Source organism: Aedes albopictus, chromosome 1 (assembly GCF_035046485.1).
Source record: "Aedes albopictus strain Foshan chromosome 1, AalbF5, whole genome shotgun sequence".
NCBI classification, from domain to species: Eukaryota; Metazoa; Arthropoda; class Insecta; order Diptera; family Culicidae; genus Aedes; species Aedes albopictus.
In genome coordinates, this window is record NC_085136.1 from 130,978,606 (window position 1) to 130,997,454 (window position 18,849).

The 18,849-nt window shown below is 34.9% G+C and overlaps 1 protein-coding gene across 5 annotated transcripts in view; it reads left to right on the top strand.

The window, feature by feature from the left end:
- LOC109422974 (protein sidekick) overlaps window positions 1–18,849 on the top strand; it is a 385,272-nt gene that overhangs the window by 325,256 nt on the left and 41,167 nt on the right. The gene's annotated exons all lie outside the window — the stretch shown is intronic.

Genomic DNA, 18,849 nt, shown 5'->3' on the forward strand with positions numbered 1-18,849 from the left:
CCGGAGATCCATATCACCGTTTATCATCAATCGTTGCAAACAGCAAAAAGAACATTCACCAACTATACAACTAGGCACTGGAGTAGTAGTAAAAACCCCAATCATCACCTCATTCCACGTAGCAGCCCCCGCCGTTTCATCAGCATGCAATTAACTCCCATAATAACCCATTGTTTTTAGTATAGCTTACCTGTGTTTTGTTTCGATTTTTCGGTTCGTTTCAACTTCGGCTTAAAAATTTCCCAAAAGCATCCTCCTCCATTAGACGTTACTACTAACTTGCATTCCGAAGCATTAAGCATTGATGGTGGCGGCGGCTACCACGATTGCAATAAACAGTAACACCCTGAGCCAGCAGTGAGATGCAAATGAATCGTAAATCTGTCGATTACATGTACGGATTTAGGTCACGATTTGCATACAATTGGCCAATATACGCTTGGTGAACAGAAGAGGTTGATGCCACTACTCTTGGTATTTGATTGGACCTGTTAATAACAGCGTAGGATTGCTCTCACGATGAAGATGTGTTCTATTCCTGTTTGGCGAAGTATTTTTCGAGAGCTAATTTTATTTTTGTTTAGTCTTTTTGCTCATTTTTCTGGTTATCTGATGAGATTTCTCCAGAAACTCCTTATGACATTTCCCAAGGAGTTATTTTGGATTCCTTCAAAATTTCCTTCTGGGATTCCTCTGGGAAATTCTTCTGAGATTCCTAAAGAGGTTCTATCGGGGATCTCAACAAAAAGACTCCAGCCGGAATTGCTCTACGAGCCCCGGAAAGATCTTGTGGATGAATACCAGAGAGAATTCCTTTAGGGATCTCGAAAGGGTTACAGAAGAGAAATTACAGAGGAAACCCTGGAGAAATTACAGCAGGAACTCCTGGAGAATTCTTTGGCGGACCATATTGCGAAATCTCAAAAAGAACTCCTGAATTCCTGATTAAATATCAGAAGAGCTTTAGGCGGCATGCTTGTCCGCACTGAGAACATGACAATTCTACTCTTTGGATTTACAAGATTTACACCATCAAAATCATAATAAACTAGCTGTCCCGGCAAACGTCGTTCTGCCTGCTTACTGTGTTTTTTGACATGCAGCTCTACAGAAAAAGGGCCCGCAAAATAGAATTTCAAACTTTCTCGTTTTCGGTACGTTCCCGGTCGATTTTCCCAATTATTTTTTCGTACGAACACGTCGGAGCCCTGTACGAATGAAACACTGAAAGAATGGTGCAGATCCGTTGGCCCGTTCCCGAGCCTATTCATGACATACAAACACCATTCCATTTTTATTTTTATAGATTTGCAATCTTCAATCTGTGATAAATGACATGTAGGATATTCTAACATCCTTTTGTAAGAAATCCAGACAGGACTTGCGGAACAATAAAAAAAAACTGGAAGAATACCAGACGGAATTCGTAGCAAAATTTTATAGGGAAGTCCTGCAGCAGATAAATACTCCGGTATTTTACAGACTGGAGTCCAACGAGAACCCTTCACAGTTTTTGCAATAAATTTTCCAAATGTTTCAAAGTAAAACATAACTTATTGCATCATCGGTTGTTCTACTACGCAGCAAAACAACTGTTTGTCTCAAAAGCAAATTTAGCTGTCTGACGGGACACATGTGGGACACTGAATCAGAATTTTAACTCAAGTTTTCTGCAGCATTTCACAATTTCAAGGTACAGCTCAATTCATGTGGCAAAATATGAGATTGTTGTGCTTAATATAAAATCTAAATCAACGATTGAGGCAAAATATCGCGTTCTATATAGTACAAAGAGAGCTACATACAAAATTTAGAGGCTGACTTACTTAACACATAATGCTTGAAACTAATACATCAGCCATTCCATAGAAAAACGATATAGTGCATCTTCGATTGTCGTGAAACTTGGTGGGCTTGTAGTTCTTCGGAAATAATTAGACCCGTATTTTTTATTTCGTCATTAGGGTGACCAATTTTCATATAGGGTGGTCCAAAAAATTAAGGTTTTTCAACACTAAAAATTTTCAATAAATCATTACTTTTGAACCAGTTGACCGATTTTAAACTTCTTTTTTTTTTGTTTGTAAACTATTGAATTGTAGTTTTCAGGAAAAATACGTTAAAGGGGCTAAAATGTAAAGAGTACTATAAAATATGCAAAAATATATTAGATTTTTTTTTCACGTTTTCATGGGTTCAGGACCAAAGAGGTATCCTGGTTATATTTTTTTTTGTCTGTATTAACGAGATTTTTAGCCCTAGGCTAGTTCATCTCGGGACCCACGTTTTACTTCCCTTCCGAAGGAAGAACCCACATTTTGTGAGTATGTCGGGAGTGGGATTCGATCGCAGGTCCTCGGCGTGATAGTCAAGTGTTCTAACCACCACACCAGGTCCGCTCCACATCCTGGTTATATATTTTTATCAGAAAATTCAGGAAAGTTGGCGTAACATATCAAAAAATCAGAGATGTATGTTTTTAAGTTTTTAAGATATGATTTTTCGAAAATAAAAGGTCAAATTTTCCCATACAAGACACTTTTTTAAATTTGATTATATTTTGATTCCTTATAATATTAGGGATACCAAAACCACCAGGAACTTTAAGAAGCAATACTATGCATAGTTTTTTGAGAATTTGCAATTTCAAGCAATTTTAGAGTAGCTAGTACTAAAATATATGACTCTCTATATTCAAAAAATCATATCTCAAAAACAAAACAACATACATTTCTGATTTTTTGATAAAAATTTAAAACCAGAGTACCTCTTTGGTCCCGAGGCCATGAAAAGGTGAAAAAACTAATATATTTGCATATTTTATAGTACTCTTTACATTTTAGCCCCTTTAACGTATTTTTCCTGAAAACTACAATTCAATAGAAAGAAGTTTAAATCGGTCAAATGGTTCAAAAGTTACGATTTTTTTGAAAAATTTTATTTTTGAAAAACCTTGATTTTTTGGACCACTCTATATGAAAATTCGTCACCCTAATGACGAAATAAAAAAATACGGGTCTAATTATTTCCGAAGAACTACAAGCCCACCAAGTTTCACGACAATCGGAGATACACTATATCGTCACAGACAAACAGACGTAACACTTGCGAAATGTCCAACGACCACGCTTTTAGCGATCATTTTAAATTTTCATAGTTGTGGCTTTCACAACCAGAGGCGCGCGCATCGTTTTTCTATGCGTTTGACGTTTCACACTAGCGCCTTCTGTTGACGATATCGCACAACTCAATGATTCGTGCAAGTTTTCCTCCAGATGATGGTAGTGTGAACTGGGCGATGAATTTCCATGAAAATCGTGCAAGGTGTTACGTCTGTTTGTCTGTGATATCGTTTTTCTATGGAATGGCTGACATATGATATTGTAGAATGCAATATATTGCATAAATCGTTAATCTTGAGTTATTGCTTAACCCTTATGTGGCCGACAGGGTACCCGGGCCCATTTAAAAAGCACGGTGTAGAAAAAAGCAAAAAGTTTGTCGGACACATAACGGTTAAAAATTTCATGTGCATGCTTTTTGGGTTGCAGTGAAAGATCAGCCAAATAGCACTTTTTCCAATAAAATTGAGGTATATCCATGACTAGCTCTTCAGATCTCCCTTGAAATTTATTGAACACTTGAATATAAACTTTCGGTAAGAACTTTGTTATCCTTGGGAACACTGCTCATGTCTTAGGTGGTACAGCACTTTGCGTAATAAACGCGTCTACGCTGGCAAACTGCGTAGACAGAGTGTGTGAAATAATGATTATTCGTTTTTCTATTATTAAAACATATTTACTTTTCTATTTAAATCTTTTTTTTATTGAATCTTGTCGGAACAAGGCCGGCGAGTTAGCTTTAATTCAATCTAAAGCAAGAATATCAAAAGTACAAATGTCAATACAGTGATAGACATTCGTTTAGCCGAGGCTAAAAAAATTTCAAAAAAGTGCCAGGAATTGTATACAAAAGAGTTTATGATAAAACTTTTTTATCGTAGTGATAGTATATCTAGTACTGTTTTATAAAAATGTGATACATCACACTTACATATAAACTGAAACAAAAACGAAGGTGAAAACCCTTCAAATGTCATTTTTTGCCTAGACATTCGTTTAGCCGAATTGTACAATTTTTAGAATTCCAAAATAAAAAACTATCAAATTTCGAAAAACATCCAACACAGTAATTTTGTATGGTGATCTGCATTATAGATCGACTTGTAAATCATGAATTAGATCGTTTTTGGAAGTGTTGCCATATTAATTTTGCATGCATCTCATATAAATATGTCATAATATTTTAAATGTTTCTCAATTGAGATTTGATGTAGTTATTTTTATCGGAAGTGTTTCAAAAGAATCTAACGAAAGTTTCATGACCAAAGCAGGTTCAAATTTTGCGAAAAACAACGTTTTAACAGAAAAAACTAACACAAACCATAAAAAAAATCACGTATTTAAGTATTGTTTTGATGAAATATGATGGTTTCACTTGCATAAATCACAGCGTTTACTACTATTACGTATTCTAATAGCTCCCAATATCTTCTCGACTGTATTGTGGCTGAAATAATATACATTGAACGGCTCATATTTCGAGAAATGGCACCGAAAGTATTCAAATTTCTAGCATGAACTACTTGTTTCATAATTTAGACATTCTTTTCAAATAAATCATGTTTAAAATGAATGTGGTTCACAACTAAGACTCATTTATAATATATTTCTTCAGATTGAATGCAATAAGCCAATTATTTAACCAAATCTTGCATTTTTGTATGAGCATCTTCTTTTGAATAAACAGGGTACACAAAATCTGACACTTCTTGCAGTTCTTTCACTTTACAGTCTTCTAACTCATTTAGTAATGGTAGTATCAAACAGGTATACTCCACAGGCATTAGGGCACGTATTTATTTCAATGCAGAACTATTTATTTTAGATTTTATCAATCCCATTTTAAAGTTTAACCAACCAAAACCAATATACTTATTTTTTCATGACATTTTATGCAATAATTTAAACATTTCTGACAATAATTCTGTGCCATATTTTCAAAACTGCTAATCTAGCTTACGTTTGAGTGTTTACAGAAATCAGTTTTCTTAAATAAATTTGTTTTTCGTCGCTTCTCCTTATCGGGACATTTTTTTATAATATTTCTCTGAATTTCACAAATAAATAAACTTTTAAGGTCAAATATCTTGTTAACACGTCATAAACTAAATGCCTTGGAGTATATTCTCGAAATATACTCACGAAATTGCAAAAAATCTATTGAAAACCAATTTTTCATTTACCTCGGCTAAACGAATGTCTAGGCAAAAAATGAAATTTGAAGGGTTTTTACCCTCGGTTTCGTTTCAGTGTATATGTAAGTTTATTGTATCACATTTTTACAAAACTGTACTAGATATACTATTACTACGATAAAAAAGTTTTATCATAAAATCTTTTGTATGAGTTTCCTGACACTTTTTTTGTTCTCGGCTAAACGAATGTCTATCACTGTAGTACAGTAATAGGGTCCTCAAATGAAAAATATTTTTCCGCTTTTGGTGCATAACACGAAAGAGCTTGGTTTTCTGTTCTCAATGGTATTTTTTCCGAACTTGAACAATAACAGAATAGTTAATAAACTCGAAAATAAAATAATGATGAGCAAGTCTTGTTTGACATTCGAGGTCAACCTTGACGTAACGAAAGTGAAACGGCGGGTTGCAAAAGACACCACATTGGCTCACTTTTGACAACAAATGTTCCTGTTTGACATACACGGTAAACAAAATTTACCCAAAATTGAGTGCTAAACAAGGAGTGTTGCAAAAATTATTAAATTTTTTGAAAATATATTTTATGGGCTTTACCTAATAGGAATACTTAAAAAAATGAGTAAACATGTCGTTTTAATCAATGCTTGATCGAAATATGCAGAAATTGAGATAGGCCTTTAGGAGCCTATTCCCGCTCACGTAGGTCCCTAGAGGTTGCCATATTGAATTGGTTTGGAATTAACTGAGTTATAGCGAACAAGATTTTTTTGAACAGTGAATAGATGAGGCTGGAAACAGAGCAGCTGCGGCTGCAAGTTAAAGGTCAATATTGGATGGTTCACATTTAATGTGTACTCGACAAACGTCAAATTAGCTATGTTTGAATTAAAAATGTCGAATTGAAAAACGTCGAATGATCGGGGTAAGACGGTAGCGCAAGAAGCGTCCATGATTTGTTTTTTATAGTTAAAACTCCAAATGACTGTCTACTAGAAAATGTTTATGATATGTAGCATGACTTAACAGGCGGTCAAATAGTTGAAAAGTGGTTTAGAATAGCTACATTATTTCACAAGCAATTTCCCACAAAAACTCTAAACACATAAAATTTACAGATGAACCCAAGGTATTGTGGATTTAGCACTAAATTGGTGTCGGAAGTAACTTCATTGACTTCCGCTGCCTTTCCTATGCGTTAAACATAACGTCGGAAGAAGTGCGCTGTAGAGAGCATCAGATTTACTATACAGCGCACTACTTCCGACGTTATGTTCAACGCATAGGAAAGGCAGCGGAAGCCAAAGAAGTTACTTCCGACACCAATTTGGTGCTAAATCCACAATAAGTAGAAGGGAGGTAATCCAATATGTCAAATTGCTATATCCGCCATATTGGAATTGAATTTGACTGCTGGCTGCTTTGTTTTGGTAGCATCAATGAGAGTATTATTAGGGTAAAAGGGTATAATGCGCCCCACCGGGGCAAAACGCCCCTCTTCATTTTCTAGCGATTCAAGCGCTTTTCGCATGCGTGATCGATTAGAAATCTTAAATATTGGAGAATTATTGCCATCAAGCTGGTCCGTTAGTAGATTGGTACAGAAAAGCAATAAAAATATCAAAAAGTCTGAAATTGAGGCTTTTGGCGTAATATTTTACCTCTTGTGAGCTGACTTCATTGTAAACGAAGCTAGTTCTGTTCGCTTATGTTACTTTGCAACTTTTATGCAGTTAAACACTTGTTGAAGGACCCTCTTAGGATAAGCATGTGGTGGAATCATCCCCTGGGACAGTTTTATCACGGGGCTGGACGTTTTTCTTTTGATGGGGCGTATTGCCCCGTTTGTTTTGAAAAGGCAAATTCTGGAACGTTTTCGAAAAACGTTTCAAAGCTTTCATAGCCACCTCTCCAAAGGCAAAGTTCGCATGCAACACTTCACTAACTTTAGTAACAACGATATGCAGTGGACAATAGATGGAATAAGGCGCCAGTTTGAGATATATTGCCATTTCTGCTTAGGGGGGGCATATTATACCTGTTTACCCTACTAGATTGCGAAAATGTATGCTACACTTCGTGAGGATCAAATTAGTTAAAGATTTGATCAGCAGGGACGCAAACGACTATCCCACACTCTTCATGTTACGAATGCCCCTGTGCAATGATTTCTTGTAGGTTCCCGTTCCGTTCCCTGACGCTTTGTGAAGCGGTATCGGAAACCTAATCGGGAACAACATTTGACCTGAGACCAGAACATGAACATGAATTGGAAATGTTCCCTACTGGCACACCAACTACCTACAGCTGAATTCTTCCATCGTAGCATTTCCAGGTTGATTTCTCGAAACTCCTCTCAAACAGTATGAATGACCAGTATTCAGGTGGTTACTTGCAAGCTTGTGTAAGTAGGAGTTTGAATAAATGCATCCAAAAAGGACTGTTTCACGAAAAATAATTATATAAAACATAGAAACGAATAAATACTTACTTTCATCATGCCGACTCAAGAGAGAATTTTCACAAACAACCCCTGACAACCCCATAGGGCACTGCATGAAATTCTCTCCCTCTCTTTCACTCTCACAGAAATTTTGTAAACAACAAGGCCAAGAAACGTCAAAATCCCATACAAAATCAAAACAATGCAGTGCCCTATAGAAACTCTGTGTAGTGAAAGGAAACATAAACAAACCCATCGGCTAGCCAGGTCGCAAACTCGCCAGCTGTCACTACTTCCTCCCCCGCCATACTGCGCACCCCGCATCCACTGACTGCTGAGATGCTTACACCTTCTATTAACCGTTATGTGGCCGGCATACTTTTTGCTTTTTTCTACACCGTGTATTTTAAATGGGTGCTGGGTACCCGGGTACCCTGCCGGCCACATAAGGGTTAAAAACACCTTGGATGCACCTAGTGATAATCGATTGTTTAGTATTATGCGGAAATTTAAAAATTTGGATTGCAGTGCGGAAATAACGCGCAGTGGGCAATCCCCGCATAGAACAAAAGTCACATAGCATGCGTTGGTTCCAACATGTTTTGAGTTTTGTTTTGAAACGTGTGAAGTGTCATCGTTGGTTCCGTGAAACTCACATGAAACAGTTTAGGACTATTCTGAGGACTTTTACAGCACATCTAACCATGTTTGGTACAAATTTCCCAATTGGAGGAGAACGTACCTCCTGGAGCCGACCTACTGATGTTTGGAGCATGTCCTTGTTGTATTCCGCTTGAGTGCATGGTTTTAAATTATCGATAACCATCATATCAGGTATCAGGTATCAGAAGGCCGGCTCCAGAGGCACGTTATCCTCCATTTGGGACATTTGTGCCATCGCCATACATATGAGCCTATTTCATCATTTACCTGAGGGAGAATGGGACAAGGGATGGGAATAGGGAAAGGGAAAGGTGATGAAATAGGAAGGGGTGCCCTAGAAGAGGGAATGAACGCATAAGCGCAACGAGAGCTCATAGCTCATACCACAACGGGGTTAATCAGTGCCTGAAAAGCGTAAAAAGAGCCTATAGCTCATTGGAGGTAGCTTGCGACGTCATGCGACTTTCAATATGACATAGAAAGGCACGTCATCAAAAGCATCCTCAATATTCAAGAAATCACCCAAGCAAAAACTACGTTTGAGCGAGTGCTTTCTTGAAAACGTATACAACTTTGTGTAAAAGAGTCACTGTGGACATCCCAAATTGGGAGACATGTGAGTTCACATGAACAGGCATGTTAGCCAGACGAACATCACAGATGTGATAATCGACTATGCGTTTCGAGCATTTCAGAAAGAACGACGTAACCAGATAAATCTGGAACTTATTCCTTCTTTTTACAACGCACGCACCCTTTCGGGATAAAACTACAGAGTAATTTCACGCCATGAAAATACCCAATAGAAAACTACAAGAGTTCAAAACATGTTTGAAAAACTCAAATCCCTCTGGAGAAAAATAGGACAAAGCCCCATTTGCTCCAGGAGATTAGTAAAGTAAGCAGAGCTTTTTAGTACCCACTAAATCGATTCTATAGCTACAATCCTCGGGGTAGAAGCTAAAGATTCGTAGCTATACAAAAGACTGGTTTATCCGAAGATATTTAGAACTTGAACAGGTCCGAGTCCCATTCAGGAATACCTCTTGCGGTCGGCACAGACCGCAGAGGACAAGCTTCTTTCAAAGCAGTAGCTATGGTATACCACAATGAAGGGCGTTGTAATAACAAAACCATAATGAAACTCTCTTGGAGTAGCAATGGAAGCGAGTTATCCATAAAATGTGATCGCAACCAATTATTACAGGTACCCTAGCTTGTTGAGCAGGGACGCCTGAATACGCAAAGTTTGCGAAGGAACACTCCAAAGTGCAAAAAGGTCAAATAGAGGGTCCTCATCTGACACAGGCCAATCAGTCAACTCTTGACAAGTTCTGCTCATGCAGAGTTAGGTTAGGTGCAATTCTATGTTAAGTTAACCATGAACTGTACTACCTAAGTATTCCATCAAACTGAAGCATCTCAAATCAATGTTTGAGCTACTTCAGATGCCAAATATCAGCAAAAAGATGCTGAAAACAAGAGCTTGCTTGAAGGCATCCACAAGGAAAGGTTGAAACATACTGTTAACGTTATTCTAAAATATAGCTTGCTCGAGGCACGACAGTTCATCTATAATGAAAAAAGCAAAGCTGGGTTCACAAGGTAACCTAAACAGAAGTTATCCTACGAAATTGAACTTTTTGAAGTAGATCCACTTGGTCTACATACTAGACCGGGTCAACATGGTCATTTTTTCGGAACAAGGTTTTTTCGATGCCTTTTATGGTCCTAAACAACTGTGCAAAATTTGAGCGTGATTGGTTGCGTCCCCGCATTCCGCATTGCGTTTGAAATTCGTATGGGAAAACAAACTTTTTGACATTTTTCTCGTGAGAGGCCTCAATTTGTCTGGAACTTTGTAACTCACAATGTTAAAGTATAGCCCAGGGGATGCTGATAAACTTTGCCAAAAAGAGTAAGGTGCTAGAATGACTCTGAAAAAAGTTATTAATGTTCAAAGTTTGATATCTCCGCGCGACTGCTGAAAACCATTTTTTCTGCCAACACTGCTGGTGCTTCAAAGGATCAATTCATCCTTGCTTTACTTTGTGACGTTTATGACATTTCAGCAACCCTAACTCTCATTTCATCAACAAATAACAATCAAACTGAATGGTTTCAGTTCATTTTCCATTCAATCTATAATTATATTTCAATCAAAAAATCTTATTATTTTAGGGTCTGCTTTTGGGAAATGCTTCCGGAACTATTAGAGGAGCACCGTAGCAACAATCTTACGTATCTTAGTATATACGCTTTTTACGCTGAAAATTGATCTGAGGTTTCCTTGCCGTAACCACTACCCAAACTAGACAGGATTACACTCTTCACAATCACAGCACAAAAAGGAAACATCAACGACGAACCAAATCGGTGTCAATTGAAAACCGCCAATGGCGAAAACGCATTTAGCGAACCCATATAGGTAGTAATGTAAACTAATTATCAACATTTGAATAACCCCGCCCTTATTTAGCCTCAAATTTGAGACTTAAGAAGGGCAACTGATTATCTCGGAGAAACGCAAGTTCCACTGCACCATTGCTCCGGTTAGCGCAGAAAGGGCGTAATACTGTGGAGGACGCCCTAATTCTCCACAGGCTCCGTTTGTGGTTAGGTTTTTATTAGACCCCCCTAACCATTCATTCTTTGGCACGGTAAGCATAAAGCCGCATAACACCATGAATTAGGGGTCACCTGTTTAGTGGACTCTTACCATTGGATCAGGCGGTCCGTAGTGTTATTCTTAGCCAATTGAGACAACCGCTACCGACACTACACAGCTATCTAGGCTGATCGGAAAAAGAAGTTAACATTGATGGTCAACTTCCGCTTGAGTGCATGGTTTTAAATTATCGATAACCATCATATACATGAATTCCACTACTTAAGATAGCAGAAGAGGCTCCCGAACCAGATCGACTAGTGTAAGAAAAGTATGTATTATTTCATTCAAATGACCGAATATAATGCATCTCGTTGCTCGGCTGCCTTAGTAAGTTTGACTTGATATGTCCAAATCACTTAAAACTCTCAGAATTCTTCGACATACACTTCGAAAAGCTTCGAAATACTGTGCACATAATTCCAGCCCTAAGGGAAAACCCGAAACGCTATGCTGTCAATGAGGTAAACATCACCATTTAAGCATAGGCGCCTATGATCGTTGATCAGGAAAATATTCTCCTGTTTGGTCTTGGATTTTCCATGGATCCAACTTTTTCTTGCATTGGTTTCCAAAAAAAGCAAAGCTACTATGTTTGAATTTTTTGCCTGTTAACAGTTGCCGCATTGCCGCAAAGCCCAGTTATAAAAAATCTGAAAAAAAAGCTTCTTTTTTTTCGTATTTTGAGATTTTTTTTGTAGATCGGATAAGAAAATGATGAATGGCAATATTGTTCAAAACAGTGTGGGTAAATAAATAATGGTTTGGAACTTTTGATAACAATCGTACGTTTGAATTTCGTAGAACAAAAACTGCTGAGAAAAGTAACTTTAGGGTACTTGCATGACTGTAAATGTTCACAAAAGTTGGAAGGAACAGAATAATCTTTCATTTAGTTGTTGCCACGATTTTTTCATGACTTTTAGCCTTCATGGGCATTTTTTAAAGGTGTAGAATGACCAAAAACACATTTCTAACTTGAGGCACCTCGAAATCTTCACCAATTTAGCTGAAAATTAGACCATAAGTTTGTTTTAGCCTAAGAATTAAGATGTGAAAGTGACTGGCTGAATTCCTCAAATTTTGATTTTTATGAAAAGCTCTAGTCCACTCTTTAGACATCTATGGACAAGCTATATTAAAAAGTTTATGGTCATAGCCACGATTAGATGTTCCTAGTATGGAACTATAATTCAGCAATCATTGTCATCCCGTTGATCATTTTGACCCCGGTTTACGGTACATAAGAAATTTTAAACTTTGTTAACATTGTTTTATAGTTTTGATAATAAAGCTTCAATAGTCCAATATATATATTTTTCCGGTAATCAAGGAGAAATACTTCATCTCAAAACTGAAGGATCTTCAAAACCCTGTACAATGGAAAAACTTAAACACTCAGTTTATGTCGGTAGTTACGGTAGAATAATCTTGAAAATATTTGCAATAACTCACCGTGGAGTTTTACAAGAATTACAAGAATATTTTTAATTTGTTGCTGCCGAAGTTTTGAAGAATTTTTACCTAGTTTTGAGAAGAATTTCAAGAGTTTCAATTAAAACTTAGAAGAAGTGTAGGCAGATTATTAGAAACGGAAAAAAAATGATTGAGATTGTTTTTCTTGAATTAGGAATGTGACGAATATAAGACAAAATCCATAAGTTCCTTGAGAAAATTGCAAAATAATTTTTTGGAGAAATCCTAATGAATCTTAAGGTAATTTAAAAAAGTTTTGCAAACATTTTCTGTAACAATCGATTTAAAATTGTTCCGAGATTTCTGTCAAAGATTTTCGAGACATTATACAGGAAATAATATTCAAAATGAAGTTAGAAAATCCATCATGGATTACTGCTAAAACTTCCTCAACAATTTCCGCTATAAAAAACTCTTAAATTTCCATTGCTCCATGAGGCTTCGCCTTGTTTTTTTTTTCGAAAATTTGTTTAGGAGATAATCAGCAACTTCCCTAGCAGTAGCGTGTACGCTTATAACTCTTATAAGAATCTTTATGTTTAATTACCCCATAAAAATAAAAAAAGGCAATTTCTCCAAAAATTGGATCAGGGACACCGCTAGAGACTCCATGGAGCTTTTAAATCTGTATAGTTTTATGTAAGTTTGCGCTACGTTAAAAGTTAGACTCATTCAGTTGAAATTGGTCACTATGTCCGAATTTAGTTTTAATATTGCAGTGTAATTTTGCTAGCCGTTCTCAAATTCATGTTTCAAAACCATTTGACTTACTTGGATGGGATATGACTGGGATGATTTTGCTTCGGAATGTTGGCTTTGCAGTCTTCTGGGGGAATCGAAAACACTAGTTTATGATTTTGACATTTTTGAGTTTAGCTATGCTATCTTGACTAGGAAACCTTGACCGATTGGTAAATTGTAAAACTAACAAAATGTTTAAAATTTTGTATTGATAGTTGAATAATTATATTTCAGAACCCTTGAAAAAGGTCCCATACGGACCGAAACGTCGGAAAAAATCATAAACTAGTGTTTTCGATTCCCCCAAAAGACTGCAAAGCCAACGTTCCGAAGCCATTTGACTTAAAAATAACTATTTGGTGTAATCTCTATAACCTGTATGTTATATGTTAATCAGTGACTAAAGGTGAAATTTGTATTTTACCTTTGAGGATCAATGGATAAACATTTGAAACGTGGCTTTTAACCAAATTAGTTGTTTTTAAAGAAACCCGAAAATCGATATAGCACCAAAAAGTCCCATAAAGTTTTTACTGTATATCATGTTTTTTCCATCGTTTTTACACTAAAATTTCAAATATTCTCATGATTCTCTGTTATGAATGAATAGGGCACAATCGGTGAAGTACTAGAATTGTAGTAATGAGCTGAATTTTTGTATGGTGAGAAGATCAGTTCTCCGTTTCTGCAATGAAATGGTTCGAGAAGCGTGGGTATTATGATTCCTTGCCAAATTTGATGCTGTTTGAGCAAAACTTTGGGTAACTGTGTTGTTTAAGTTGCAAGAAATGGAGAAATCAACAACACGGTTACTCGAAGTTTTGCTCAACATCAAAGACAAGGAATCATAACACCCACGCTTTTTGAACCATTTCATTGCAGAAACGGAGAACTGACCTTCTCACCATACAAAAATTCAGCTCATTACTTCAATTCTAGTACTTCACCTATTGTGTCCTATTGACCTTAGATTCAACATTAATACGACAATAGGGTAAATGTACCAATAGTGGTGCTATTAGTAGCTCCTTGTAGAAAAATAATTGAAGAAAATTGATAATACCACAAAATAAAAAGTCTGAAAACGTTAATCGATAGTTTTTCACTTAAATTTGCTAGGAAAAATGTAAAAACCATTGTTTATTTCAGTTTTTGCTAATAAATCACTTGCACCAACTATAGGTACACGGTTCCTATTATGGAGGTAAAATTTAACATAGGTTCCTATAGTGGCGCATTCCATTGAATTCTTATGGGACCCACCACTATAGGAACACTACCACCACTATAGGTGCAAAGGAGCAAAAATTTTAAGGAAAATAATTGTTTAAAATAGGTTTTTCGGCAAATCCTGAACACAAAACCGAATTAATGTTATTCTTTAGTTATGATGCATCTATTAAAAATGTCATTTGCAGGCATTTTGTTCGAAATAGTGCTAAATTGGCACTACCACCACTATTGGTACTACCTCCACTAAGGGAGCTTTTACCCTAATACTTTTTTGGTAAAAATTATATTTTTTTTTCTCGTTTCTTTTTTTTTGTAGTTGGTGTATTCTTTTCCTACAAAGAAATATGAAGTGTTTAGTGATAAACTGATACGCAGTACACTATATGTTGTGGTATTGCAATGCTGGTATTTTTCTTCAAGCTGTAGTCAAGTTTCTTTGATCATTCTTGACATGATTTTTCTGCAGATTTCATAATCCCTTTACAAATAAATGTATATATTTTTCTTTCAAACTGCTGTCGAAGATTTTGATTATTTGCTATATAAACGTACACAAATTTTGGAAATATTCGACTGGAATTTTTGATAGCTATGGAGATTTTCGGCTTTCAGTCAAAGCGTTGATAATTTTATATCATTGCCAACGTTTCGATCCTTGGGTTGGATCTTCCTCAGGGATCGATCTTAATAAACTTGTAAGGATCATACTTACAGGATCGCATAGGATCAAGGATTGCATTGGGTCAATTTGACCGAGTCAAAGTGGTTTTCATCCTTTTTATCGTTTTCTTACGAATTAGTATGAAAATTTTTATGCAGTTCAGTATCATAATTTCTATTTTATACTACTCATTTCAGTATAATAATGACCTATTTTTCCGTACCGGTTTATTATGCAACTGAAATGAGTTGCGTAATGAAAAATAGTTGCATAATGTACAACTCAGATGAGTTTTATAATGAAAAAAAAATCATTGCATAAAATTTTGTATGTACAGTGTATCAAACAATTGTTCGTACAGCAATTTTTTGGTCAAAATAATTTTCCATTTAAATGTTTATAACTTTTTTATTCGTCAATCAAAAACGCTGAAATTTTGACCATGTATAACCCATATATTAAGGCTCCATTGGTAAAATTTTGAGCGAGATCGGATAAGTTTTCTGAAAGTTATAGAACTTTTAGTAAAACTTATAAGATTTTTGAACACATTTTTAAAACATTATATCTTAATATGTATTGGATGAAACTTTTTCAATCTTTTTTTGTGTTACAGCTTATACCTAAGGCTATCATATGCAGCTTTGTTTGAGGTTTTATATTCACTACAAAAAATATGAAAAATCTGTATATGTTCAGAGTGTTATTTGGAAATTTATCATATTTTGATCAATAAAAGTGCCAAGTGTTTTCAACTTTTTTAAACTCTCTTAATGTAATATTTTTATACAGGACCTACTAAGCTACATATGAAGAGTAGGTCCTATGGATTTTTCGTTCAGTTAATGCACTTTTATTGGTGGAAAACGTTTGGCAGATTATATGTGCAAAATATGGTAAATTTTAAAACATCGTCAGCTACATAAGCAACACACAACAAAACACAACACAAAAAAATTGAAAAAATTTCATCGAGTACATACTGAGATATAATGTTTTAAAAATGTGTTCAAAAATATAATAAGTTTCACTAAAAGTTCTATAACTTTCAGAAAACTTATTCGATCTCGCTCAAAATTTTACCAATGGAGCTTGAATATATGATTCATGATTGGTCAAATTTTTAGCGTTTTTGATTGACGCATAAAAAAGTTAATAACATTTGAATGAAAAATTATTTTGACAAAAAAATTGCTGTATGGACAATTGTTTGATACACTGTAACTCGTTGCAAAACTCGATTTTTTCAGCACTCTTTGTATTTATCCAACGAGGCTTGCCGTGCTCCCAACTAACAATCACTCATTTAACAGGCACCATTATGACGAATTAATTCAGCATAATGTTGAATAACATTTGAATTATTTTCACGTACAACCTATGTTCGGGTTTTGTTCACACAAATTTTGAGTAGTTATAAAGCATCATGTTGTGCACCAACTTATTTTTTGTTGTTCAAAGCGTTTTACAAATGTACAAGAAAATTATTATTAAGCTTTGGCAAAAATGGCTGAAAATAAATAAAATGCAAAAATGTTGAACTCTCACGACAGTAATTATTTGCTCTCATGTTGAGAACACCTATTATGAAATAAGGATTACATATAAAATTACCTAAATCCGGATTAGAACTCAAGACCTGTCGATTGCCAGCCGCATGCCTTCCTATCTGCGCCATCCTAGAGATGGTGAGATGCAGCACCCAAAGCAAAACATAATCTTCCCATGACTAAATAATGATCACTCCTGAACTTGTGTTCACCAGTGGTGAATTAGCACAGCACGTGGTAATCAACTGAACAACGCCTTATACTTTAACAGCTGTTCAGCCCAAAACACGTGTTTTCCATTCTGATTTCGCTGTCAGTATTTTTATCGCACGGTGAGAAAGCTTGTATCGAATGCGGCCAAAAAGTGTTGGTCTTTATAGAAGATATTGTTTCCAGACGTACTGATTGCGATATGAATGTTTTTATTTTTATTATTAAATATCGATCGTTGATAATGTATGACAATATGTGGTATGGTATGGTCTCGGACATGGTGCATTCACAGCATCTGTTCAGGTAATATACTCATGCTCAGTCGAAGATCCGTTAAGCATTTTTTTTTATTTATGCTTTTGTCATGGAATCTTGATATTATGTTCAATAAATAGTGTATAAGGATGTTTAGGGATACTTGAAATGTGTCGATTTCTGAATGATGTTTGGTTATCTAGGTGACTGTGGGAACAATATTCAGTAAACACGACACCACTGAAATGTCAAATGCATCGATCCAAGCGTCTCGTACAATCGAACTGCTGCGGAAGATAAATAATATAATAATCAAGGTACAAGATATCTTGTTACAAACTAATAATAATAAATAAATGCCTCATTTTCACGTTGATTACGTCTCTTGGCACTCAATGTTAAACTACATAATTCTATTCTGTTTTATTTTATGTGATTCGTTTAAAATTTTGGTTCTTTAAAAACTCAACAGTTTTAGCCATGATTTATCCCCTAATCCGAACAAAGTTTCGAGTTAAACTATGACGGACTGAAGGCGTTTATTTGACAAGTGAAAAGCACATTGTTCAGGAGCATCTGCTTAATAAGATGCAGACAAATGTTTTGTTAAACTGTTTTGTTAAGGAATCAATGCTTGTCGAATAAATTTCTTGTTAAACTTTTGAAAAGTGTTTCAATTTATCATTGTTAATACCGATGAGGAAAGTTGAACATTGTCTATTTCCTCAATTGAAAAATCATTTAAACAGTAATGTGTGGAGCATAATTTTAGTTCAGCTATCATTACCATTATTAAGCAACAATTCAGCAAGCTTGCTTGTTTGTGACTTGCAATTGTTAGTTCCCAGTACGGAGGGTTAGCCTAACATTAGCCTAATGTGAGACTAACTGGCCAGCATGTTAGGCTAACTTTTTGTCTCACTTTTGCCTAATGTTAGTCTAAAATTAGACAGATATGACACACTTTTGTTAGACATGTTGCAAATTCGAAACATGTTTGTTAGTCTAACATTAGACTAACGTTAGACATGTTTTAGTATGGGCTGTTAGACGAATGTTAGGCATAGATTTTATGCTGCTTGTTTTCATTCCAGCTGTCATCCGAGCAAGAAGTGTGATTGTAGTAGTGAACTTTTATCGGCGTTCACTACTACAACCGTACTCTTGCCTCGAATGAAAGCTGGACGAAACATATTTGATAAAAAACTCGGAGCCCGTTTTAATTTTAACTTTAATTTTAATTTTAATTTTAATTTTAATTTTAATTTTAATTTTAATTTTAATTTTAATTTTAATTTTAATTTTAATTTTAATTTTAATTTTAATTTTAATTTTAATTTTAATTTTAATTTTAATTTTAATTTTAATTTTAATTTTAATTTTAATTTTAATTTTAATTTTAATTTTAATTTTAATTTTAATTTTAATTTTAATTTTAATTTTAATTTTAATTTTAATTTTAATTTTAATTTTAATTTTAATTTTAATTTTAATTTTAATTTTAATTTTAATTTTAATTTTAATTTTAATTTTAATTTTAATTTTAATTTTAATTTTAATTTTAATTTTAATTTTAATTTTAATTTTAATTTTAATTTTAATTTTAATTTTAATTTTAATTTTAATTTTAATTTTAATTTTAATTTTAATTTTAATTTTAATTTTAAT